Source organism: Gossypium hirsutum, chromosome A01, assembly GCF_007990345.1.
Source record: "Gossypium hirsutum isolate 1008001.06 chromosome A01, Gossypium_hirsutum_v2.1, whole genome shotgun sequence".
Taxonomy (NCBI): Eukaryota; Viridiplantae; Streptophyta; class Magnoliopsida; order Malvales; family Malvaceae; genus Gossypium; species Gossypium hirsutum.
Window position 1 is genome coordinate 106,350,993 of NC_053424.1, and position 1,119 is coordinate 106,352,111.

Here is a 1,119-nt window from a genome sequence, read left to right on the forward strand (position 1 = left end):
TTAGAAGCTCCTTCAAAAATTTTGCATAGGTAGGAATCTGCGAGATGGCTTCAACAAAAGGTAAGTTGATATGTAATTGCTTAAAAAGTTCAAGAAACTTACCAAATTGTGCATCAATGCGATCTTTTTTTAATTTTGCTGGATATGGAAACGGTGGTGTATATTCCTCTGGCACTGGTTTGTTACTATTTTTGGGTTTTTCATCCCTCCTTTCACTTTCCATGGCTTCTTGTGCTAACTTCTTTTCAGATTCTGCTAACACTTTCCCACTCCTTAGTGTAACTGCTTTGACATGCTCTCTTGATTTGGTATTACTAAGTAAATTTCCTAGTGGTCTTTCCGAGATTAGTTTGGAAAGCTGGCTTATCTGAGTTTCGAGTCCTTGGATCGATGCTTGTTGATTCTTAAGTGCTGTCTCAGTGTTCTGAAAACGGGTTTCTGACACTGATATGAACTTTGAGAGCATCTCTTCAAGATTTGGCTTCTTTTCCTTTTGGTAGGGTGGTTGTTGGTAGCCTAGAGGATGTTGTGGCTTTTGATTCCCTTGACCACCCCAGAAGAAATTTGGGTGGTTCCTCCAACCTGCATTATAAGTATTACTGTATGGGTTATTTTGAGATCAAAAGTTGTTGTTACCCATATAGTTGACTTGTTCCTCTTTGGTTGTAGGATTGAATGATTGATATTCTGTATGAACACCTCCTCCACTTGAGTCACACCTCATTACTGGATGTACCTGCGTAGAACCAAGTAAACCATCAATATTTTTATTGAGAAATTCTACCTGATTTGACAACATAGTAACTGAGTCGACGTTATAAACACCGGCTGTTTTTGTTAGCTTAGTCCTCATGACTTGCCACTAATAGTAATTCAGTGACATTTCTTCAATGAATTCATAAGCCTCTTCAGGTGTTTTGTTGTTGATGGTTCCGCCAGCAGCTGCGTCAACCATTTGCCGAGTCGAGGGATTCAAACCATTATGGAATGTTTGTACTTGAAGCCAAAGCGGTAACCCATGGTGAGGGCACCTTCTCTATAAGTTCTTGTATCTCTCCCATGCATCGTAAAGTGTTTCTAAATCCATCTGTACAAAAGAAGAGATATCATTATGTAATT

At 39.1% G+C, this 1,119-nt stretch overlaps 1 non-coding gene across 1 annotated transcript; it reads left to right on the forward strand.

The window, feature by feature from the left end:
• Nucleotides 1–1,013: 1,013 nt before the first annotated feature.
• LOC121208026 (small nucleolar RNA R71) lies at nt 1,014–1,119 on the forward strand. The gene has a single exon (XR_005903062.1). It is a non-coding gene; the product is annotated as a small nucleolar RNA R71 (small nucleolar RNA).